At 41.0% G+C, this 26,419-nt stretch overlaps 2 long non-coding RNA genes across 2 annotated transcripts in view; one reads left to right on the top strand and one right to left on the bottom strand.

Annotated features, from left to right (window-relative positions):
• Positions 1-12,956: 12,956 nt before the first annotated feature.
• Positions 12,957-15,855, bottom strand: LOC309478398. The gene is made up of 2 exons (XR_014198967.1): positions 15,660-15,855; positions 12,957-13,520 (listed from the first exon to the last, which is right to left on the bottom strand). It is a non-coding gene; the product is annotated as an uncharacterized lncRNA (long non-coding RNA).
• Positions 15,856-17,042: 1,187 nt separating this feature from the next.
• Positions 17,043-26,419, top strand: part of LOC309478043 — a 384,226-nt gene continuing 374,849 nt past the window's right edge. The window contains exon 1 of the long non-coding RNA XR_014198781.1: positions 17,043-17,223. This is a non-coding gene — a long non-coding RNA (uncharacterized lncRNA). The remainder of the gene's footprint in view (positions 17,224-26,419) is intronic.

Genomic DNA, 26,419 nt, shown 5'->3' with positions numbered 1-26,419 from the left:
AAGAGGGGCTAGAATAGCATCATTCCTGTAATATAGAGCTCTGATAAGAGCATATTATATCAAGTGTTCCACACAGCCAGGGCGAACTCGGCCTGGACTGATAAATTCTGCCCACAGAAGTATACAGACGATCAGTGATCGACGCTCTAGCAGTTTCAGCATCCTGAGCCGATAGCATCGGGCAGGCAATACTGAAAAATTAAACCGAGAGCAACCTAGCTTGTAAAGCGGGAACCTCGAGGTTATAAAAGAGCCATGCCTCTTGTGGAGTGCGCTTTGACACCTATCGGGCATTGCAGGCCCTTGGATGTGTAAGCTAGCGCTATAGCATCAACTATCCATCTGGATAAACTCTGTTTTGATGCAGCTAGTCCCTTAGAACGTCCGCTGAACAAAACAAAGAGCTGCTCCGTCTGTTTGAAAACAGATGAGCGAGACACATAGGCTCTTAACGCCCTGACCGGGCAAAGGAAGCCTGCGTCCCCTTCCTCTTCAGATACCGGCAGGGCCTACAGGGAGATAACATGTGCCCTAAACGGTGTATTGAGGGATTTAGGAACATATCCGTGCTTTGGTTTGAGTATGACTCTCGAGTCATTAGGCCCAAACTCCATACACGTCGCACTCACTGAGAGCGCTTGCAAATCCCCTATGCGCTTCACTGAAGCGAGAGCCAGAAGAAACACTGTTTTGAAAGACAAGAGTTTCAGGTCTATTGACTGTATTGGCTCGAATGGGGCACCTTTCATGGCTTCCAGAACCGTGGAAAGGTCCCAAACGGGAACTGAGGGAGGTCTGGGAAGGTTCAGCCTCTTAGCTCCTCTAAGCAAGCGAATGACCAGATCGTTCCTTCCTAATGACTGGCCAAGCGGCGGTTCAGCGAACGCTGCTATGGCCGCCACATAAACTTTGAGCGTGGATGGGGTTCTGCCCTTATCCAGAAGCTCTTGTAAAAAGGAGAGAACCTCCGGCACCCCACAGCGTGAGGGTGAAGTGCCACTCGCTGTACACCAGCTAGTGAACACAGACCATTTTGAGGAATAGAGCCGCCTCGTAGATGGAGCTCTAGCCTGTGTGATCGTGTTTAACACTCCCACTGGGAGGTTAACGGGTACCCGTTGATGGCCCACACATGTAGGGACCAAAGCTCCGGGTAAGGATGCCAGATCAAGCCGTTTGAGAGGAGATCCCTCCTCACCGGTATCGGCCACGGGGCGGTACTCGTCAGCTGCATCAGGACTGGAAACCAGACTTGGTTTCTCCAAAAATGGGGCGACGAGTAGCACCGGGCATCCGCTCTCCCTGATTCGCTCTAACACCTGGGGTAGGAGCGTGACAGGGGGAAACGCATAGAGCGGGCAGCGGGGCCAGATGTGAGCCAGCGCATCCCTGCTCTTGGAGAAAGATTCCTGACAATGAGCGTTCTCTTGAGACACAAATAGGTCTATTTTCGCTCAGCCAAATGTCTTCCATAGCAGTCTGTGGGTGTAAAGACCATTCTCCTGCCGGAAGATAGTTTCTGGACAGTCTGTCTGGTCCCACATTCAGATGGCCGGGCACATGCGCTGCCCTGAGCGAGCGCAGATTGTGCTGAGCCCAGACCAGGAGGCGTTCCGTCAGCCTGTGAAGGATTCTGGATCTGATACCTCCTTGGTGATTTATATAAGCCACCACTGACATGTTGTCCGAACGGACCAAGACGTGGTGTCTTTTTTATCTGGGGACAAAAAGCGCTTCAGCGCGTTGTCGACTGCCATCATTTCCAGGCAGTTTATATGCAGAAGCTTCTCCCGTTCCGACCACTGTCCGAATAACGGTCTGCCCTCGAGCAGCGCTCCCCATCCCGAGGTTGAGGCGTCCGTAGACACCACCTTCACACTCGAGGAAGTCCCCAGGCTTACTCCTGACCGGTACCAGTCGGTCACTGTCCAAGGTTTCAGAGCTGCGACGCATTTCTGATCGACCTTGAGGCGCGCGAGACCGGAGGTCCAAGCTCTGCGCGGCGCACGCGCTTTCAACCAATACTGCAGCGGGCGCATGCGAAGCAGACCCAGCTGAAGCACTGAGGATGCTGAAGCCATGAGACCCAGCATCCTTTGAAACTTTTGAGCGGGACTAAAGCGCCGTGGCGAAAAATCTCTGTCATGCGCTGAATACTTAGTCTGCGCTGCGGCGACAGCTGTGCTGTCATAGACAGCGAGTCCAGATCTGTGCCCAGAAAAGATATTTTCTGACTGGGAGACAGCGAACTCTTCACTGTGAGACCTAAATTCTCGAGGTGATCGAGTAATAGGATCCTGTGTTCTATGAGCTCCGACTGTGATCGAGCTAGAACAAGCCAATCGTCCAAATAATTCAGCACTCGTATGCCTCGGAGCCTGAGGGGTGCGAGCGCTGCATCCATGCACATCGTGAATGCGCGAGGTGCCAGGGATAGGCCAAATGGCAGGACTGTGTACTGATATGCCTGACCCTCGAAGGCGAATCTCAAAAATCGCCTGTGACGTGACGCTATTTTTATTTGAAAATAAGCGTCTTTCAGATCTATCGACATGAACCAGTCCCCTTGGCAAATTTGCGAGAGGATTTTCTTGGTCGTGAGCATTCTGAACCGTCGTTTCAGAAGTGCTTTGTTTAGTCGTCTTAGATCTAGAATGGGTCTGAGACCCCCGTCTTTTTTTTTGGGTACCAGAAAATATCTTCTGTACATGCCCCCTTCGCTCTGAGCTTGTGATAAGGGTTCTATAGCCCCTTTGCTCAGTAACTTCGCTATTTCGGCTCGAAGTAGGTGTGCTACTTCCTTTTTCACCGTAGAATCGATTCGCGCCGCTTTGCGTTGCGGGCGTCGACCGAACTGTAGCGAATAGCCTCTTTCTATAACGTCTAGCACCCACTTCGAAACCCCGGGTAGCCTTGCCCATGCGTTTGCACGAATGGCTAGGGGTTGAATGCGAAGCGCGCTCTGGTCACTCAGCGACAGAGGGGCTTCAGTGTGCTGCAACATAAGCGTCGCGCTTATGACATTTGAGGCAGGGGGCGCGCTGATAACAGCGGGCAGATTGCCCGCGCTCGACTCCTCTGCGGTGGTCAACCGAGAGGGGGAGGGCTGGGCGAGTCCCGTAAGACCTGTCATGTCTATGTGTGAATGTGGGCGTGGGATAGCGGGCACATTTACAACACTGAGAGCATTGTCCGCCTGAGCAGAGCGAATGCATGTTGGTTTCGTTTTACAGAAACCTTGAGACATGCAGAACGTAGTGTTTGTGGGCACTGGGCAGTGGGCACATTTACCACATTTAATGCGCAATCGATCTGGGTCGATTTCATGTGCGCGAGCCCTGTGTTTCTGTGTAGGAATGAGCACTGGGTAGTGGGCATTTTGTCTACACTCATAACACCATCGGCCGTGGCATACACAATACACTCTTATGGGATTTATCTGGGTAGCCGTAAAAACGGCGTTTGTGTGCAGGCAAGCGGGCTGTGTCGCCGACTTGTTTACTGCAGAATACACTGGAACAGTCGCATTTACTGGAACTGAACGAGCGAGAAGTTGCCATAGAAACAGAGAGCGTCAACATGCTGGCGTTTGTTTGCAGGCGTGCGTGTATTACAATAGGCTCGTCCACTGCAATATTGACATTTCCAGAGAAATGTGTGAGAATGGAGGTAGGTCCAGCCGCAGCTGGACTAGGAACACTCTCTTTTCTCCTTTCGCCAGTGACGCACGGAAACCATAGAAACGGTGCTTGGGTGCGGGTTGTACAACGCGCTTGTTGGCTGCAAAAATACACATCTGCAGTCGCCTTTTCAGGGAACTGACAGAGCGAGCATTGACGGCATAATTTTAACTGCCGGTAGACCCAGGATCGAACACGGGTCTCTCGCGCGAAAGCCTGAGAATCTGCCACTGGGCCACAGGGGAAGACACATAGGCATTTAGTTAGCGTGAGTATTATCAGAGAGCGTCAACATGCTGGCGTTTGTTTGCAAGCGTGCGTGCATTACAACAGGCTCGCTCACTGCAGTATTGACATTTCCAGTCGCCTGAACTTCAGAGGGGAATGAGAAATGTGTGAGAAATAGAATTCAGCCCGGCCGCAGCGGGACATAAACACTAATTTCTCCTTTCGCCAGTGACGCACGGGAACCATAGAAACGGTGTTTGGGTGCAGGCGAGCGGGTTGTACAACGCGCTCGTTGGCTGCAAAATGCACATCTGCAGTCGCCTTTCAGGGAACTGACAGAGCGAAGCATTGGAGGCATAATTTATCTGCCGTTAGACCGGGATTCGAACACCGGTCTCTCGTGCGAAAACCAAAGATTCCGCCACTGATCCACAGGGGGGGATACAAAGGCTTTCAGATGCACGAGCATATAAGAGCGTCAACATGTTTTCCTCGGCGTTTGCTTGCAGGCGCTGCAATATTTATATTTCCAGTCGCCTGATCAGGGAACTGAGAAATGTGTGAGAAAATTCAGGTCGGTCCAGCTTCGGCGGGACTATAAACACTCTTTTCTCCTTTCACCGGTGAGTGACGCGTGAATGGGGCGCAGGGGCAGGGTAGCTTTCTTGTACGTAAAGAAAAACTAACCCCGACCGTCTGCTTCCAGCCTCCCCTGTGAACGGCGCAGTTTGCGTGGCTCGAACAGAGGGAGAGAGAAAGCTAGCCCCGTGACCGTCCGCTCCTGACATCCCCTGTGAACGGCGCGGTTTGCGCGGCTCGAACAGAGGGAGAGCAGGTATCATCCTCCAAGCAGGCAAGGCAAGCGGGCGCACCGGCGAGCTTTGCGGGTTGGCGGGGCGGAGGAGCAGTCTCGGAGAAGGATGCCAGGTGAGTCCGCAGAGTCACCATAGGCAGTAACTAGCTCGCAGTGAGGGCAGTCGCCGTCAGCGAGCGCGAGAGCGAGAGCTGCGCGTCCTCAGGAAAGGGGCGTCTTGAAAAAGACTCTTTTAGTGCAATGAGAGTGTGTGTCGCGGCGGCGAACACACACATACACAAAACACAGTAGCAGAGAAAAGGATATGTACGCCGGAAAGCGTGAGCAGTAACGGCGACTGAAGGCGGCGAGTTGTCGACCGCCAGCTTCAGATGCAGAACTAATCCCGCTGAGTGCTTGAATCAGACGGCGCGGCTTCCTCTCAGGATCCAGCGATGCGTAGGCTCGCTGAAGAGATAAAAAACTGACCAAACCAGCCTCTCTGGGCCGTATTTATAGCCCTAGCCCCACCCGCTTTCGGCGGGACATGACGTAATGGGCGCGAAGCACCCTCATTGGTTCTGATGTCATGAGGGGCCTCTATCGATAGGCTGGTGCAGTTGCCGCAGAGCAGCCAATGGGCGCGCGAGCTGTCTCGCCCATGTCTGCATGCTGCTGCAATGCGTTTTACATGATTGCAAAATTAAGGATAATTTTTGGCTTCAATATCTCGAGGAAAAGAGGTTTTCCCCTAGCGTAACATTTACATTTACATTTACATTTATTCATTTAGCTGACGCTTTTATACAAAGCGACTTACAATTGCTATATATGTCAGAGGTCGCACGCCTCTGGAGCAACTAGGGGTTAAGTGTCTTGCTCAGGGACACATTGGTGTCTCACAGTGGATTCGAACCCGGGTCTCTCACACCAAAGGCATGTGTCTTATCCATTGCGCCACCACCACCCCTACCCCCATGATACTTACGCAAGTACGAGAGAACCTCTCGTAAGAGAACTTGATTTTTACCACAGGGGGCCTTTAATCAAACTTGTAGGGTCATCAAAAACAGAATCCCAAACCAATCCCCTCTGGATGTCACTTTCGGCCACTACTGTATATTTATAAGACTCTGCAACACTGTTACTACGAGAAGATAAAAATATTTTGGGTATGGTGGCCATATCAGAAATGTTTCTTGTCTTTAAGGGGGACACAGAGGGAGGAGTTTGCTTCCTCACATCAAGGACAGGAAAGGTGGCAGGACAGATCTTTTCACAAGTTCTTGTTATCCAACCAGAAGCCAGACACCCACTTGAGCTCTGCAAGGCATCAAACCGAGCAATAAGCTCTTCTGTCGTCCGCTATGGATTTCTACTTTTATCCTTGCCTTTCATCCACTTTTCCCTCGCTCTGACCCTCATTCCTCAATGATGATGCCTGCGCTGCTGTTTCTATAGAGAAACATTGATGGTGCGGCCCCAGAGAGGCTCTCGGCAGGGCTCTGACAGGTAACTCCCCTGGCGGTCTTTTGCCCCAGCCGGCTGCCATTAATCCCTCTTCCCCGCTTGTAAACGTTTCATATGGAAGCTGTTAGCACTCCTGATGGGGGCCGCGGAGAGAACTGTGAGGGATCTTTTTTTTTAATTACCATTGTTTCAAATGAAAATTCTGAAATTATAGTGACCGCATTTGTTAAACCTGGAAAAAAAACCTCCATGAAGTACCCTAAATGCATTTATTGTAAAGTCATACAATAGCTTGGGTGAAGAACACAATAAAAAATAAAAATAAATCATTTATTTACTGAAAATCTTCCCCTTCTGCTGCAGCTCTCAAATGTCACTTTACATTCCCAGCCTGTATGTAGGCTAATGTTTACACATATGTGACCCTGGACCACAAAACCAGTCACAAGTCGCACTGGTATATTTGTGGCAATAGATAACAATACATTGTATGGGTCTTCATGTTCCATGGAGATGTTTTGTAAATTTACCGTAAATAAAACATTTATTTTTGCGAGTGAATGCAACACAATCGGGAACATAAATGAACAACTTTAAAGGCGATTTTCTCAATGTTTAGATTTTTTTGCAACCTCAGAATCCAGATTTTCAATAGTTGTATCTCTCTTCCAAATATTCTCCTATCCTATCAAACCATACATCAATGGAAAGCTTATTTATTCATCTTTATGATGTATAAATCTCAATTTCAAAATTGTGACCCATGTGACTGGGTTTGTGGTCCAGGGTCACATATTTGTTTATATTTGTATATATGAAGAAACCATCCCAAAGGGATGTAATGATATAATCTAAAACATAAACTAATGTGTTTAATATTTATAATAATATAAATTATTAATATAAACATATAAGACGGTAGATAGACAGACAGACAGACAGACAGACATAAATATATATATATATATAGATAGATAGATAGATAGATAGATAGATAGATAGATAGATGTACTGACGTATGTACAGAATTTTGGGAGTTGTTGTGTTTTCGCTTTATGGGGTTATCTTTGGCGACACAAACCGCAGCAAACGATAATTAATAATTGTGGTTCATCCCAAATGTGCAAAACAAACAACTGTGGCTAGCTAGACACTACCAGATAATGCCAGCTTTAAAGCTATATCTACTACTTCTGCATTTTTTCAGGAAGCCATGTTTTCATGGTTTTCACAATGACACAGGCATTGTCACTGGTCAAAATTGTGCATTTCTCTGGATTTAAACATTATTGAAAACATTTGGGATAACGTAAGTACACAAGTCAAAATATATAACAAGTGGTTTTTGGATACTTTAAATACAAAAAAATCAAACTAATATGAATGAAGTTTCATGAATTCAATATTCTATAAACCTATGAAAGGAATTGTAAACATGTTTATGTCTCTAAAGTTGTTCATGCATAAAAACAGTTACTTATGTTTAGTTGTATAGAAAAGTCCTGCACGAAAAATCTCATTTTGGAAAAAAAAACCCGACATAAGGGCGAGTATAGTATGACAAAATGTTCTTTTGTGTGTGTACGGTTCCTTAAATCACTGTGTGGCTGTGTTCAATTACTCCTGTGACCATTACAGGTAGACAACTTCTAATAAAGATGAAAAACTGTATGCAGACTGCTTGTTGCACTGCAGAACCGGTGTGTACTGTAGTTCACCATTTATTCTGACATTTCAGCTTGGCGCATGGTTAAACAATGCAGAGTGTGCAGTCAATGCCTCAGATATGCGCAGGTAGCCAGCCAAGAGCTGTTAGAGGTTAGCAACGGCATGTATTAAGTGGGATTGACTGGGCAGAGATGCTGCAAAGCCCCTAAATAATTCACACATTCCCCCACAAAAAGAGCTCGGCCCGGCCCAGCGGCTTTTCTAAGTGAGAAAATGTGCTTTGTCAGCGCCGCCCATGGGTTGTCAGCTCACACCATTTCACATTTTTCTCCCTCGCGCTCACGCCTTCAAGAACGGTTAACGAGTGACGGCGCCGCGTGTCCCGTGAGGATCTCATGGGTCAGGCTGGAGCAAGACAGAGGTATCTTTTGGATGACAGTGCAGTCTTGCTTTGATTTTTCACTGTAGCGATTTGCTGTGGTAAGCCTAGTGCTGGACACATTTTGGAGGACTTTTTAATGTCAGTGAGTGGATATCATAAGCATACGTTTTAGTGGCATTTGATCGTGATATCCAATTATTGTTCGTGTTAAAATTTTGAATTCAATTAAATTTTTTCATTTAAATTTTTGTTTGTTTTAAAGGCACAATATGTAATTTTTCGCCACTAGAGGTCGCTTAATCAAAACAAAGGCATAGATTGATGATGCCTTGATTTCGCGGAATCATGGGAATTGTAGTCTTCACCTTTACAGCCGGTGGAGAATATGACAAAATTTGGGGAGACATCATATTCATGGTTGACCAGTAATGTATTAAAGTAATGTATTAACGTTACGAAAGCCGTTGGAGCGTAACAAGGCCACTAGAGCGATGGCTAATAAGAAACGAGCGCAACACACGTCTCGAGAGCAGTGGATCTTTTATTATGCCGTTTCTGCTTCTCTCGGTCATGCGTATGTGGGGGTAATGCAGCGCTGTTTTATCATATTAGATACATTTTAATGTTTTTAAAGTTGTTATAATGCTACTCTGTGCGTTCGCTCGGCAGCTACTATATGAGACACTTGTTGCACACTGCAGTGAGCTAGATCGATAATAAGGTATGGCAAATATGTACTCGCAGTAAATCAAGAATACGAGATTTAAACTAACTCTATTTAGACTAACTCTGTTGAGCTTTATACAATGGTACGTTTTCTGTCGATGAATGTATCCAAACAGTTGCTCACCTGTCTAATAAAACACATAATATTTTAAAGCGTCTTTTGTGGTTTCTTCAAAATAAATCCGGAAATAGAGGGTAACGCGGATATGATGTCACTGATTGGCGATGCACGGACAAGGTCCGTGTCCTGGTTAAAACTGCTTATTTCGCTGTATTTTTATTTATTTAAACATTCTAAGAAATATTTGGGATTATGTAAGTACACAAATCAACAAAATATATTGTTCTAGTGGTTTTTGGATATTTAATCCAAAAATCTTACATATTGTACCTTTAATTTAAATTTTTGTTAGTTTAGCACGCGAAATCGTGTACTGTCTGAGTAGGTTCTACAATTGAATTTGAATTGACTTTCCTTTAAAAAAGTATGTTCTATATAATACGAATTTGGGTAGTATGAATGAAATTCGGACGTACTACATCTGCCATGTTTTTAGAGTCACGTGACCTATCCGTGTCAGTTGGGTCGCTTCACTTCCATTCATAAATCCTCTCCAGTGGCCTCATGGGATAGTAATGTGTCCAGCGAATGCACACTTCAGAATCTCGCCAGAAGTAGTGCGTCATCCGGGGACTTTTCGCCTTCTGTATTTCGAGCACTATGCATTCGGACATACTACTCTCTTGGCGTATCGTTTTTTGCAAACTATATAGTATAAGGGAAGTATTCCATTTCGGACGCAGCTCATGACTCAATCAAGACTTTGATGTCATATAGGCTATGTATAGGTTCATTGACATGTCAGAAGTGGAGATTTCCACCACATAAGAAAAAACAAAAACAAACATGCTTTGGTAAGTCTTAATTACGAAATAAAAAGGCATATTAAGTCATAATTATGAGATTAAAAAGTTTAAATTAAACTTTGTTATAATTATGATGTCCTATTTTCAGAATCATTAGAATTTTTACTTTTTTGTTATCATTTTGATATCTTTCATCTTATGAATATGGCTCAGTATGTCATTATTTCAACTTTTATGTCATAATTAAGATGGTGGAAATAGGCTTCCATACTCTTTAAATGACTAGGCCAGGAAAGCCTCTGGCGTCAATAAGGTGATCCCAAGGAACTTAATCAGACTGCAGCAACAGCCGATGAGCGGGTCTGCTGTAAATCAATCTATTTATATGCAACCCTCTACGAAAATAATTAGCAGGGTTGTTTCCAGTGACCTTCTCCATCTCTACCTGACACAACGTGGCCCTCAGAAATAAGCTTCAACAGCAAAGGGCATTACAACACGTCTGCCTGCATAGAGGACATATATTCAGGTTACCTCATATACATATTCCTTGCATACACTAAATATGTAAGTAAGCATTCATGGATTGCCAGTATGTATTGCTTTATGAGTTTATTTTAAAACAGACAAATATGAGACCTCATATAGTGTTCTTTTTAAGGAGATGGATCATGGACTAATGACACCGCAGCTTTGCCAGATTTCCAAAACACATTTGGCCCCAGGCAATATGCACCTCAATAACTTATGTATGCATAATAGTGTACATCTATTTTTATTTTTTCCAGCACCATGCAATGTCCTTTTTTTTTTTTTTTTTTTTTTTGACAGATTTTGCTAACTCTTACACTTAGAATTAGATGTATTTTCCACGTCAAGTTTTTGTTTTTCATTGTAGATACTGTTTAGAGGGGAAGTACAATCTATTTTAAAAGAACGATTGTGAGCTTGAGCAAAACAAGCAGAACAAAATGTCTCTAGGAAGTGAGTTGTGTCACCCAAAATGACTATTCTGTATTCATTTCCTCATGTCGTTCCAAAAATGTATTCTTTGTATGACTTTCTTTCACCAAAGAAGAACCTTTGAAGAATGCACTATTTATTTAAAAACATTCAATTATAAGTATTTGGGACTGGATCTTTCAAGCTATAAAAATGACACTAAGTGTGTGAGCCATATTCCAAGTCTTCTGAAGTCATACGATAGCTTACTTTTGTGTGAAGAACAGACAGAAGTTTAAGTCATCAGCCACCCAAGCTGCCCTTCACATAATGAGTGAAGTAGTTATGCCTAATTCATGAACGAATCATTGATCAGTGAATTGATTCTTAATGATTCATTCACTAATCTGACTGATGTGGTCCTTGAGTTGAACTCAATGACTCAATGATCTAGTCACAACAGTTACTATTAATCATTTGTGATGTGACTGACCAGTATATTCTTCAAAATTTCTTCTTTTGTGTTCAATGGAAAAAAGAAAGTCATACAGGTTTGGAATGACATCATGAACTTATTTCACCACTGCTTTTGACATGGGACAGCAGTTGTGGAACAGAATCTCGAAACCATGCGTGTTCAGATTTATCTATGCCCCAAATATCCTTCTGTTTAAAAACCCACCAGCTTTGCAAAATGCATTCAGTCCCTGGGCTCCAGGAGAGGAAATGACACGACTCTATGATCCATGGAGTTGAAAAAATACAGCTTCCTTGCCTTGCCGCTTCAGGACAAGAGTTTAAACAAGCTGCTTGAGTTTTCCATGAGGTTTTCTGCAGTGACAGCTGCCTGTTTGACAAGCATCCTGCACTAATTGCAACCCGTCAAAGCTAGGAATAAACAAGAGGGAACATGTTCAAACAAACAAGCTAGTGTCATTTTTCTGCAAACAAATAAACACTGATATACTAAAAGTAAACTTTGGGATGTTAAAATGCTTTACTGATAAATGGCTAAATTAGTCAGAAATTGAGAAAACAAACCAGTGTGCAAATTAACACATTTACTTGATACACCACCGTTCAAAAGTTTGGAATCTTTGAGATGTTTTAATGTTTTTGGTAGAAGTCTCTTATGTTCACCAAAGCTACATTTATTTGATCAAAAAATACAGTAAAACATTAATATTGTGAATAATATTACAATTTAAAGTACTATTTTTTTATTTGAATATATTTTTGCAAAGCACCTGTTACTTTTTCTTTCAGCACCCTTTACTTCAGTCTTCAAGAAATGTTTCTTATTATAAATATTGAAAAAGCACTTTAAAAAAAAGAAAATATATATTTTTTTATTTTCTACTAAGAATCCTAAAAATGTATCACTGTTTCGCCACAAAAATATTAAGCAGGAAAAACTGTTTTCAACATAAGAAAGGTTTCTTGAGCAGCAAATCATCATATTATGACTTCTGAAGGATCATGTGACACTGAAGACTGGAGTAATGATGCTAAAAATTCAACTTTGCATCACAGGTATAAATTACATTTTAAAATATATTAAAGTGCATAAATAAACACGGGACCTTCTTGCTGTGAGGCCACCATGTCCCTGTCATGAAACAGAAGGATTCACACAGGTAAAGTAATTAACAGGTTTATTTGCAGAAGTATGTGATCGTAACGATGGAATCAGGTGAGTAACTGATGAATATAGTGTTCAGGATGGAGATCTGGATGAGTAAGGGTCTTATCTGTTCCAGGTTCGGAAATGGAGATCGATGCAGATGACTGAAGACAAATTGTTGAGTCAGGTAAGGAGCCAGGTAAGGGGTAAGGAGTCAGGTAAGGAGTCAGGTAAGGAGCCAGGTAAGGAGCCAGGTAAGGAGCCAGGTAAGGAGCCAGGGAAGGAGCCAGGTAAGGAGCCAGGTAAGGAGCCAGGCAGAGCCGGCTTCAGACTACGCTCAGCAGGGGGGCATTTATTTTCAATGGGTGGGCACTAGGTATGGGGACTTTTTTTCGGATATCAGATATCCTATATTTATTATTTCTACTGCCTTTTCTGTTAGCTATTACCATGAAGTGATGCAACGCATACAATAAACACATAAACCATTACACATTGTTGCAAGACGTGCAACTCTTAAGAAATTTGATTAAATAAGGGTTAAATAGGCCTATACAAAAAAATTACAAGACCGACTCTGACCACAGCTTTATTATAAACAAAGCTAACGAACATGCTCACAGTCTCTCACTGACAGGTCAGGATAGTAGTTTAACTGCTATCTCACTGGCGGAAGAGAGAAAAAAAGCTACACATCTTTATTCTGCTTTGCTCTAACATAAGCGTTCGCAGTAGCCTACTATTAAAAAAGCATCATGTAACGTTAGTTACCTTCGAAGTTCATCAAAACAAATTAAAAACACTCACAACATACACAGAGATTATTCTACAATTTCCATTTACAAGAAAATATAGGCTAAAACAGCTGTTTCTCCACGGCGGGAGTGACATTTCAGGACAATGGACAGCGCAAAACTGAACTAAATAGGCCTACTAAACTATTATTAGTCTCATCATCACAACATAACGTGACAACACAATATAGTGAACTTTGACAGTACATAATGCCAGGTAGATAAATACACTAACAACCGGCCAGCATGAAACTTTAAATTTAACTTGCAGTTAGAAGAGCTGAAGACGCCGCTTGTGAGCTGATTGGAACTTCCTGAGAACAGCGTCCTTCCATTCACCACAACACTTTTTTGTCAAGTCCTTCTCGAATGCAAGTTGAACTAGTCTGGCCTTTCTTGTGTGAAGCATGCTCCTTCTGTGTTCTGAAAACACATTTTTGAGCGTGGAGAACGAATTTTCGCAGGTCGCAGTAGAAGCACCAAATACCAAAGCCAGTTGGAGTGCCGTCAACGCAGTGGGCATCGCCTTAAGCGTTTTGTAATGTTTGGACAACAGTCTCTGAACTGTCCATTTCTCCTCTGAGTCGTCTTCCATTTGGGACTGGAGAAATCGACGTGCGACGCAGAACTCCGACTCCACTATCTCCATTTTTTCACATCCAGAAAACTTAAATTTTCTGGGTCAAGAGCTTCCAATGCATTTATCAGCTTCCCATTGCGCTCGCTGAAACGCACATCCATTTCTCCAAGTACGGCATCAATCGCACTGAAAAAAAGTCTCTTCAGCTCTGACTTGTCGTCCTTATTTGTGTCGTTTTGTCCCACACTCTCCTCAAGAACATACTCCTCCAGGTTCCTGTTCATAACACGTCTCCTTTTGCTGGGTTCTATGGGCTCGTTGTTGTTGGTAGCAGTACTCCAGAGCTCGGTAAATGCATCGTCGCATCTCAGATCACGAACACAGTCTATCGCACTGTGCACGAGTTTCACTGCATTCAGTAGGTCCATTTCCTTCGCCTGTAGCTGTTTGTTAGGCGAGTCCAGAAGCAGTAATATCTTGTGCACACTATGTCCAATGAACACAAAGCTGCGCTCCTTTATCTGGTGTAAAAGGCCAGTTGCCAGCACTCTCACTTCTGATCCAAAGGCCCGAGAGCTGCTCGTCTTTGACAGTACCGCAATGATATCCTCCAAGTTTTTAAGGATCACAGAGACCGTTGCTAGATGGCCTGTCCAGCGTTGGTCAAGGAGGCGCTTCAGGGTATCACCTTTATAGTGAGTGGAAACGGTGGGCTTTCTCAGGAAATTATAAAGCATGCCACACACATTAAAGAAGTCACCAATTGCTTCTTCAGCCGACAGAGCATGAACGACCACAAGGTGCAGCTGGTGGTTAAAGCAGTGGATGTAAGGGATTTCTCTGCCAAGTCTATCCTGTAGCAGTTTTTGGACTCCTCCGTGTTCCCCAGACATGAGGGATGCACCGTCATAGCACTGACTAAATATCTTTGCACTGCTGAGCCCCGCTTTTTGAAGTTCTTGTAATATGGTGTCAGGGAGTGTCCCTGCGTCCCCAGCTTCTGCAGTGGCCATGGTAAGCAGACGTTCTGTCACCTTACAACTGTCCTCTGATATGAACCGGATGACTATTGAAATGTTCTCACACCCAGTGGAGTCACGAGTCCCGTCAACTTTGATCGTGAACCACTGCGAGCCTATGTCACGTACAATAGCATCCGTTATGACACTGCTCATTGCCTCAAGTAGTTCGTTTTGTATTTCGTGACTTGTGTATGTTGCGTTGCGAGGTATTGTTTTCACGACTTTAACCAGCTGCTGGTCTTTTCGGAGGGTGTATTCAAATAGAGAAAGGAACAGTCCACTCCCCCCCTCTGACATACTATCAAAGGCATCTAGCTTACCTCTCAAAGGTAGTTGATTTGTTGCCAGAAACTCCAAAATGTCAATAATGGCAGACATGTAGTATCGGTTGCTTGAAAGCTGCTCTGTGTTAATCAATTTGGAAATCTCTGTGTCCGTCTCTGTGCGTTTCCCTCGTTCCCTCCAAGCGGCAATGCATGTCAGGTGCTCTTTGGAAGTGGCATGTTTATGGAAGCCTTTGTTGGATTCGTTTGCATGCTTCCAGTTGCAATATCCCTTTGTGATAAAAACTGAATCAACATTGGTATTATGCTGTCGCTGACCGAAATTTCCTACAAGGAAAACAAAAAGCGCTGTCTGTGTTCACAGAGTATTCCAGCCAGTCTCTTCCATGGTACCATGTACTCACAAATGAGCGTTTTTTCCCATTATAAAGGCGGCTTGGATACTTGTCCAGTTTCACCTGGTTGGGCTTTTCGTCACCGAGATCCTCAGGTGGACCTTGAAGTGTAGGAAGGTCTGGTCCAAATGTAGTGGAGCTGGAGCTACAGGTGCTAGCTTGGGAAGCTGCGATGTTAGCGGCCACGCCGCCGCCGCCGACCACGGAGTCACAAATGTTAGCCGGGCTGTTGTCGTTATCTTGTTGTATGGGGTCAGCAGAATCGTTAATCGACGTGGAAGGAGAAACTGTGGTTTTGAACCATTTTGTAATGTCCATTTTTGGACAGTTTTCATCTGTTTGCTTTGTTTTGAATGCAGCCAGGAATATTGCGCCAACTGAAAGTCATTTCATTCATGTATTAACGTGCAAGTGATTGGGGGGGGGGGGCGGCAGGGGGGTTTCCTCACTGTGGTTTTATGTTGGCTAAGCTTTATTATATTTTCAGCTAATGAGCAGTTTGTAGACATATTTTTATTATTTCTCACTAAAATGTAAATTAAACTGATATTATTTTGTAAATGATATCATAATTCAATTTGGGGGGGCATAAAAGACATTTGGGGGGGCATTGCCCCCTAATGCCCCCCCCCACACCGCCGGCGCTGGAGCCAGGTAAGGAGCCAGGTAAGGAACAACGAGACCAGACCATGGTGAACTGCATTGAGAAGAGTTTTATAGTGCTGGGTGATGATCAGTGAAGATTGGTGACAGGTGACGGTGATTAGTGTTCCCAATTCCCTGGGGTGAGGGTGACTGGGAACGAGTGGGTGGAGTGTAGAGGTCTGGTGCTGTCTATGTTGTTGACTCTGTGACATCCCCCTTAAAATTCTGGATTTTTATGTAATGGAGAATAACCAGTAAATGGTTGACATTAAAATTCTATACAAGACAAATTAAAATTTTTCATTTTAATTGTCCTGTGGTGTGACATTTTAGTACACATTTTCCATATAGTATTCTGAATAATATGAGATCAAAAAGCTCCATAGTAATTGTCAAATGATAAACAAAATGCTCTTTACATATCACACTCAAGGACATGTCAGCTTCCAACATACATCAATATTTTTTTATTTTTTTTATAAAATACCTTTTATAAGGTAATGTAAAATTACACCTTCAGACATTCTGTTGACAATAAGTAAGTTGCACCTACATGTCATCTAAGTCTCACTAGAGTATCAGTACTGTTAGGGTTAGGATAAGGGTTAGTAGGAGTAAGGGTTAGTAGAAGTTGACATGTACTTGCAAAGTTACATATAGTCAGTAGCAGTGGCGTAACTTTGTTTTAAAAAGTGGGTGGGACAGGTGGGGTGGGGTGGGGTGGGGGGGTTGCTAATAAAATGCTAAATCAGATATATGAACAATAACATTACGATGACCTTCAATCGATTTAAATAGTAGGCTACATGGGGTTTAATTTGTCGTTTAATGAGATGTAACCTGATATATGTATCCGCTGCTTGACTAACGTGTATCTTAATGGTCCAGTGGTAGAACTTTCACCAACCGTGTCAGAGGTTCTGGGTTCTAATCTGCTCTTGCATAGTTTTTTTTTTTTTTTTTTCATATAATTTTTTTTTTTCTCATCAAAACCGTTTATGTTCATCAGTGGTTGTATATCAAGCAGGGGCACGTTTGTGTGCATTATGTTTTGTGATTTCACCAGAACGAATAGAGAGTATCCGCAACGGACTGAAGCGCGCGTCCGAGTGAAGACAGTGCGGTCCACCGAAAACACTGTATCCGCGCCACTGATCACAGCGCCAACGAGCACTTTGATCACTTGATTTAAAAAACACATTTGAGCACTAGATCGTCTTTTATTTAAAAAACGAACGAAATGAATGCTCTGCCAGTTAACTGGAGATGTTTTATTTATTTGTAGAATTGGTACATTCGTGCCGCGAGATGTTTTAAAAAGTGATGGGGACAATATCGACCCTGGCAAAAAGTGGTGGGGACATGTCCCACCCGTCCCACCCGCAAATTACGCCTATGGTCAGTAGAATGTATGTTGCGGGAGCGTCAAAATAAAGTAACATATATTAAACAGACAGTCTACTAATACTGGTAGTGGACATGTAGGTCATTACTTATAGTCAACAGAATGTCTAAATGGGATCATTAAAATTAAGTGTTACCCAATGTAGAATAATAAGTGTTGGGGAAAGTTATTTTTATATGTAATGCGTTACAATATTGCATTACTGCCTAAAAAAACAATTGTGGTACTTGGTTATAGAAAGTAAAGTGTTATGTTACTTTTGCATGACTTTTTCTCACCTGGGCTGGGATTGCTTGCTTGTTAACAACAGTTCTATTTTTGCCAAATGTAAAGGCCCTTTCACACCAAAAGTTAAATGTATAAGCCTCAGGCTGAAGGAAATGCTAAATCATGCATGTACAGTAGAGGGCGCTTACTTCAGCTAAATAAATAAATAAATAAACACAAACAAGATGTTTATCTAAAGTCATTTTTGCTTATTTGTATGGTTTAATTGGATCAAAGGTAAGCAGCAAATACATTGGTTAATATAGTGAGATTAAATACATAAAGGACATTTGTATTATTTAACAAATTTAAATATTGCTTGTTTGCATAAAATTTGGATAGTCTAGAACTTCAATAAGCATCATGTTAACACAGAGCGCACAACACCTCTGCACTTACTCCTAATTTCTCTTAACATGGGGACAGGAGAGGCGTCAGTCAATAAATGGAAAAAAAATAATAAACTTGCATTATTTGAAAAAGTAACTCCGATATTTTGTAAAGCAATGTGTTACTTTATTCTACACTTGAAAAAGGAATCTGATTATGTACTTACATTACTTGTAATGCATTACCCATGCACAAAACAATAATTAAATGCTTGGCGAGCTTTACATATCACAACTAGACCAAATTAAATTGAACACTCATGGAATGAACTCTAGCAATGGTAAAACCTCATAGTAAAAAGGTATCTACTTCATAATTTATTATTCCAGGTGTCTGTCAGTAATTGCTTCCCAATATCATGGAGTGCCTCAAGGCTACCTGAGCTGACAGTGAACGAAACTAGCGTAATATCAAATGCTTACATTGAGTCAACACCCTACGGCTTTTCAGTACATTTTGTGGGATGAACAGAATCCACATATAATATGAAAACAGACATATTTGTGCCAGTTCATCTAACCACAAGCTCATTTCAGGGGTTGTGTGGTGTACGTAGCCTTAGCAGCTCAACCATTGAGCTAAAACTGCGGTTCCGCCAGCATTTGTTGTCGCAGTGTCAGAATAATTGGCTGACTGAATTAGACCAACTGTGAAGTGAGTGATTTTGATTGTCTCAATCTGTTTGTTTCTGAGCGAAAGCCTTTTAAGTTTCTAAATTCACTTGTGCAAATGAATTGGATGGAAAACCTGCTAGTTTGCTCAACACAAAAACAAGTACGTTTCATTTCAACGTGCATTTTCTTCCTCCAAAATGTCTCCAGTTATACAAGGGAAAGTGAAAAGCAAGGTCAAGGGTCAGAAAGAAACCGGGTTAAGAAAATAAATTGTCCCAGGAAGTGAGACAGACTTAACTGATCTGAGGCTTTGCAATGCGGAGAGCTATTTTTCTTACCCCTTAATCTGCATGTCCTTGTAGCGTTTGCATAATTACACTGGATTTGCTTGCGTCGAATGTACCTCAACAGGCTCAATAGTGACACATCTCCACTCAAAGCAAGGACAACACTTATGTAATGTAGCTTACACTGTGCCAGCTGAGCCCTCATGTACGGTAATGAAAACCCCACGGACATATTTATTGTTCGGCAAGGTTTCTGATCACAACAGCCAGGTGTTGCAGTTTTATTTGTTTTGCTCTGGGGAAAGTGCGGCCATGGAAAAGTGAAGACGCATGCAAAGCTTGGATGACTTGCGTCAACAGCACTTACATGCCATTGAGGGACTGGAAGAATAATTGAAACTGAAAATGATAATTAGTTGTTGACAAAAATGACAAAAAAACTGATTAGTCCATAAACATTGAAGACATGTTTTATATAGTACTGTGCATTCATCTAAAGATGACAGCAATAAAGAGGTTTGGTAGAATACCGACATATTCCCAATGATCCTTCAAAGTGAGTCTTCAAAGCCAGGTTTGAGTTATGACTGCATAAGTTTACAATAATGCCATCAGAGGAAACTCTGCTTGCTTTGATTTGTGGTCTTTGTATTGTTGTGCATCAAGCAATTCATCATTATGGGAAATGTTTCTCTAGTCTATCTCACATCCTCACAGCTCTATTGCAGAGGAACTGTGTATTTCTGCATGTAGGTCATAAGCACTAGACAAAACTCACAGACAGCACATAGACAAACAGATAGTCCCGCCCTCAAACTCACATTATTGGCTGAGTCATTGTTGCTGTGTCAGGCTGGTCAAGATGTTCAAATAAAAAGAGTGATAACGCCACATAGAGCTACAGCAATGAATGAACGAACGAACTAATGAATGAACGAATGAACATTGTCCTACGGTTTGGAGGATGGATGGACGGACAGACAGACACAGACAGACAGACAGACAGACAGACAGACAGACAGACAGACAGACAGACAGACAGACAGATAGATAGATAGATAGATAGATAGATAGATAGATAGATAGATAGATAGATAGATAGATAGATAGAGGGACGGACGGACGGACGGACGGACGGACGGACGGACGGACGGACGGACGGACGGACGGATGGAGGGAGGGATGGATAGACAGACAGACAGATAGATGATAGATTGATAGATAGATAGAGGGAGGGATGGATGGATGGATGGATGGATGGATAGACAAACAAATAGATGATAGATAGATAGATGTAGGGAGGGAGGGAGGGATGGATGATGGATGGATGGACAGATGGACGGACGGACGGACGGACGGACGGACGGACGGACGGACGGACGGACGGACGGACAGACAGATAGATAGATAGATAGATAGATAGATAGATAGATAGATAGATAGATAGATAGATAGATAGATAGATAGATAGATAGATAGATGGATATGTAAAAAAAAAAAATAAGAAAGAAAGCAGGAAATAAAATTTCCGGTGAAACTTGACATGCAAAATCAGGGTGCTTGTTTTAAAGTTAAAAGCTGTAAATTGCAATAGATGTAATATCATAAATAATAACAATAATATATAATACATAATATATTAGATAATATCAAGAAATTCTGGAGATTTCCAGTGCATGGAAACAAACAGCCTACTACCAGACAGTTCTTATAACTCGAGTAAAAACAACAGCTAAACCTTCCCAGAATTCACTCTCCAGGAATGGGCAGAGATATTAGTTCATTATTTATTAGATTAACTGGATATTTTAGGCCTTTACATGATAAACTAGCAGTCACACGTCTTATTTAGCAGTGTTTTTGATCAATCAAATTCTGCCCCCTAATGGCAGGCCACATGGAGGCTCACTGGTTGGAGGCCAAAGATCCAGCACCCGGCCCGTTCTTTCATGTCTCCTATCGAGAGAACATCACACAAACATGATAACTTGTGTTAAAGGCCTTTGATATTGGAGGTTATTCATCATACTGCTTTACTGGTGCTCATAGATACAGTCTCTGTCTTTATTTTTGTAGATTGTCCAGTGGTGTTGATGGCAAACAAACTTCAGGCTTTATGAATTATTAAATATCTTGTGCTATTTTGCAAACTATTATTTATGGAAGCCCTCAGAGTAAAAACGGTGATTGTGAGATAAAGTTTAAAATAAGAAATAAAGTCACATTGTGAGATATAAAGTCACAATTATGAAATAAAAAAAAGTTTTCTCACTTGACTTTTCCCCACAGCTTCCTTAAGTTTTGCAACAATATTCCACATGAAGGTTACAAAACATTTTAAATTAAATATCTCAACTGCATCTGAAGTAGATGCCTTTGAAATTCATGGTCACCATTAAAAGCAGGTCTGAATATTTGCTGCTTAATAAGTTTATCCTTTACTTTGTAGCTGGTCTCACAGACAGCTCACAATAAAAATGTATTCTAAAATATTTTTTCCAAACTATCAATTAAAACTAAACACTTTAAGTACCTGACTAAATTAAATGTAGCATGAACAAAATACATGTCATATATCTATGGAAGCTCGTTTCTACCACGGACTAAAATAAAAAGAAAAATAAATTAATTAATTAACAATAATAATGATTTAATTTTTATTCCGAGAGAAAAAAAAGTCTAAATTGTGTGTTACCATAGCAATCACGTAGCTAAAACAGAAAAAAAAAAGCGGATACATTGCCATATTTCAAATGGTATAATTCGTACACAAGCAATTTGTTATCATTAAAAATTATGATGGCTTGTTTAACTGTGCAAAAAATAAATAACACATGATTGAAACATGAATGTTTGTCTGGATTTTTTTCCAGTTACCCCCAGGGATTGGCTGGCATGAGGATGCAAACGCATCGGTTTAGTGACTGATGATCTGAAACATGACACCTGTTTATCCAGACATTTGGTCTGATTTGAAATATATGATAATGAAATTAATCTGCGATGACTGCGTTTAGTTGAGTGATTTCACAGTTCACATCCTGCAACGGCATGCACGCTAAATTGATTTAATAACTTGACCTGCCATCCACTCATTTACTTTGATGTGATACCACTATGGTGTGAAGTGCATCTGTACAAATAAAGTATTTACATCTTCATTGTAATTACTGGGGTTAATAAGGCTGTAAATAAGAGTAATCTGCATAAAAACAAGTTTTCGATTAGAAAGGCAATGCTGAAAACTAATCTTTGTGGGATCATGAGAAAAATATGATTATGCATTTGATGGCATCCTTCATAACATGATGCAAGTTTGTAATAAATATGTAATAAGTGATGTATTAACCCTTTATAACAACCAAGATTTCTGTATTTAACCAAAAACATTCCTAATGCATTTATAAAATATGTATCAAATAAAGACTGAACAAACACACATATTTCAACGCAAACACCAATATTTCAAACTTCAGTTTAGTTTACTTACATTTGGAAACCAATTGCAGACAGGGTTTAGATTAAGCCAGGAGTAGGCCTTAATTCAATTAAGACATTTAAGTAGCTTTTATAAACTTGCCCTAGAAAAAACATTGGTGTGCATCTTGAGATAAAACATATCTTATAACAAATATTTTAAGGTATGCCAGTGCAAGTTGCTTTCAGTTAAAACAGCTCAAACACACATTTTTGAACAAAAACACACATTTTAGTCTGGGACAAGGCTTGTCTGTGAAACCCTGGTATACTCAAACGAAAGTTTAAATCCATGTTGAGTATAATAGTCTTTATTATGGAAGTTTGTTTCCGCCACAGAATAAAAAAGGTGATTTTTATCTAACAATTCTGACTTTTTCTTCCTCACAATTGCGATTTTACATCTCGCAATTCGGATTTTTTTATCCCACAATTGCGTGATAAAGTAAGAATTGTGAGATATAAACTTGCAATTGCAAGTTATAAAGTCAGAATTGTCCATCTTTTTTTCCTTAGAATTGGACTTTATAGTTCGCAATAACTTTATAGTGTTGCTGCTTGATGATACTGTTTATTCAACCTATTCAAGAGTTCTTCTTGAGTGTATTAACAGGGGGTGGGGGTGCAAAGACTTTTGCACAGTAGATGCAATGTCACCTTTCCTAGGCCAGATATCTTTTTTGGCCACTACTAATATGAAATATATCATGAAGTATGGAAGTTTGTTTCCGCCACAGAATAAAACATTTTAAAAGATAATTTTTTTCCCTCAATTGCGACTTTATATCTCACAATTCTGACTTTATTATACTCCATTGCGAGTTTATATCTCACAATTCTGAAATCTTTTCTCAGAATTGTGATATAAGCTCGCAATTGAGTGTAATAAAGTCAGAATTGCGTGATATAAAGTTGCAATTGCGTTTTATAAAGTAAGAATTGTGAGATATAAACGTTTATATCTCACAATCCAGATTCCAGATTCTGACTTTTTTTCTCAGAATGGCATGATATAAAGTTGCAATTGCATGTTATAAAGGAATCTATCTATCTATATCGCAATTTTGAGGAAAAAAAGTTTTTCTCACAATTGCGAGTTTATATCTCACAGTTCTGACTTTATTACACTCAATTGCGAGTTTATATCACAATTCTGAGAAAAGATATCAGAATTGCGAGATATAAAAAAAAAAGTCAGAATTCTGACCTTATAACACGCAATTCAGACTTCATAAAATAAAGAAATAAAGTCTGAATTGCGAGATGTAAACTCGCAATTGTCAGATAAAAATGTTCTTTTAAATTTTTTAACTATGTGGCGGAAACAAGCTTCCATACTTTATGATATATTTAATTTTAGTAGTGGCCAAAAAAGATGTCTGGCCTATGAAAGGTGACATTGCATCTACTGTGCAAAAGTCATTGCACCCCCACCCCCTGTAAATACACTCAAGAAGATTTGAAGAGGTTGAATAAACAGTATCATCAAGCAACAACAGCTCTGTCCTTCACAAGTTCCTTCCTTTATAACTTCTTGATTGCTTTGGTATTAAACAGAGATGAAATCGAGTAGGGGGAGAAAATGACTTTCTGATGAAGTGTAATTCTTCCTGGAAACATTGCACCTACGCTGAGCTTGGCTTAAATTTTAATCTCAAAGTCTGGATGATGAAATAAACATAAAACATATGGATGATAAAGCCGCTGCTCCGCTTAATTGATGCTCCATTCAGCCTTGAAGCATCTGATTTAAAGAGCAAACTGTGTTGTAGATTGGCTCCCTGCTCCATTCTGCAAAAAAATTGTACAGTCACAATAGCAGTATAAAGACGCCTTTGGCAGTGACGACTGACGAAGTTATGTCTAAAATCTCTCCAAGATACTCTGTAATTATGTTTGTCCATTTGTCCATTTATTTTCTATTTGAAATCAACATGTCTCTATGGTAACTGAGGAGTGAAACAAATAAATTACATGGCAGCCGTGTGTTTTTCTTTCGCTTCCTTTTCAAAGCAGCTAATAGCCTATCAGTCTGAATCCAACACAATGTTGATTATTTGATGAAGAAACTGCAGTGCATTGTCATGGTAGCAGAGTTAATGCTTCTAACTGTTTATTTCATTCATTATTAAACCGAATTTCATGTTGCAGCAACAGGACATTTTACAGGCAATGGCAACAGAAACCAATTTATTGGGTTATTAATTGTGTTTGTGCCTGGCATCTTACTAAAATTCTCACCTAAAAAAGTCAAATTCTGTCATTATTTACAAATATAGCAAAATCTGCTAAGGGTTAATAATGGAAGAACACTATTATTTACTATTATTCAGTTCACTAATATTTACAACAGATTCTGCACTTTTATGGGTTTGAATAAAATATTTTTGTTATAAGAGACAATAAAACCAACATTGGGCATCAAAACCACTCCTTTCCTGGTACAGAAGGAACTTGATTTTCAAAAGTCAATGAATTTGTGAAAGCTGAATGTTCAGTTCAGTTCAATTAAATTCACATTTATTTGTGTAGCGCTTTTCACAATATTGTTTCAAAGCAAGCTTACAGAAATTGCATTGTCTACGTTACAATTTAAATTAAAGTAAATTTGAATGCAACATTTTGAAAAGCCAAACATGTCAGTCTCTGAGTAACATGTCATTTAAGCAAGCCACAAAATAACTTAATTCTGTAAAATAAGTATAATGAACTACGCAAAAGCATTTCGAACGTCTCCAGCACATTTTATAATTACACAAAAATCAAACATAGTTCAGCCCGTCATCATGTCTGTCAAAAACTGGCTGTTGGTTGTAATATTAGAACTAAAAACATCGACACGCTCATGGGCATCAATCACTTCACTGAATACTTGCCGGCTAAGCAATAAATAATTATTACCCTACGATCCATCTGTTTTCAAATCCACATCATTTGAATATCACAACATTGATGTCTGTCAAAAAATAACGTGCACAATGCACAGAAGCATTTACGAAAAGCAGAGGTCCAGCGAGTCATGTCAACTAAGGTTTTCCAGGCATTTCCAGGTGGGTTTTCCAGGCATTTCCTGGAAAACCCACACTACCGGATGTTTTCACCACGTAATCGCTTTTCGAGAAGATGGAGATACCGCAATATCCAAACGAGCGATTTTTATAAGCTTGATTAAAGGATTAGTTCACCCCAAAATGAAAATTTACTAATAATTTACTCACCCCAATGCCATCCAAGATATCCATGTCTTTCTTTCCTCAGTGGGAGAGAAATTATGTTTTTTGAGGAAAACATTTCTGGATTTTTCTTCTAACAATGGACTTCATTGGTTATTGTTTTTAAGTCCAAATCAGTGCAGTTTCAAAAGTCTTTGAAGTGTTTAAACGGGCTGTACGCGATCACAGCTGAAGAAGAGGTTGTTATCTAGCGAAACGATAGGTCATTTTCCCCCAAAAATTATAATTTATAGACTTTTTACCTTCAATAGTTCGGACTGAGCTGATCAACAAACGGACAGGGAACCAACGTCATCACGTTGAAAGGTCACGCCGGCACCGGCAATACTATTTGAACTACTATTCATATTCATCAGAATGTTATTCATATACTATTCATATTCACTGAATACTATTACTATATATATAATAGCAGACAATAATATTTGAACTATCCTCCTACGTACGGTCGCATTGTAAACAGTTGGCCGGTACTTCTGCCAGCGCCGGCGTGACCTTTCAACGTGATGACGTAGTTCCCTGTCCGTTTGTTGATCAGCTCAATCCGAACTATTGAAGGTAAAAAGTCTATAAATTATAATTTTTTTTGGAAAAGGACCTATCGTTTCGTTAGATAACAACCTCTTCTTCAGCTGTGATCGCGTAC

The sequence above is a fragment of the Leuciscus leuciscus genome (assembly GCF_965113295.1).
Source record: "Leuciscus leuciscus genome assembly, chromosome: 16".
Classification (NCBI taxonomy): domain Eukaryota; kingdom Metazoa; phylum Chordata; class Actinopteri; order Cypriniformes; family Leuciscidae; genus Leuciscus; species Leuciscus leuciscus.
This window is presented reverse-complemented; position numbering and strand designations above follow the sequence as displayed.